Raw genomic sequence first — 279 nt, forward strand, 5'->3', positions numbered from 1 at the left:
CCCCCCAGCCCCCCCCCCCCCACACCCAGCAGTCCAGGCAGGCTCAGGTCCTGACTCCAGTCCAGTTCTTCCACTCCTTGGAGGTGGAGACAGACAGGTCTGTGGGCAGGGCAGGCCAGCAGCTGTCCGAGGCACCCGGGTTTGCCTGAAAGAACACTTAGGCTCTTGGCAGACCTGGCCTTCTTGGGCTCAGGTGTCCCTTTCATGGGGTTGGCTGGCTCCCTTGGAGAAATGTGGCTTGTGGAAAGCTACCTTCAGCTGGAGAAGCTGCCTGGGCCA

General features: G+C 62.4%; 1 protein-coding gene across 4 annotated transcripts in view; it reads left to right on the top strand.

Moving 5' to 3' along the window:
* The window catches only part of DTX2 (deltex 2, E3 ubiquitin ligase), a 38,519-nt gene that overhangs the window by 31,298 nt on the left and 6,942 nt on the right, over positions 1-279 (top strand). The window lies entirely within an intron of this gene.

This window comes from Myotis davidii, unplaced genomic scaffold (assembly GCF_000327345.1).
Source record: "Myotis davidii unplaced genomic scaffold, ASM32734v1 scaffold726, whole genome shotgun sequence".
Taxonomy (NCBI): Eukaryota; Metazoa; Chordata; class Mammalia; order Chiroptera; family Vespertilionidae; genus Myotis; species Myotis davidii.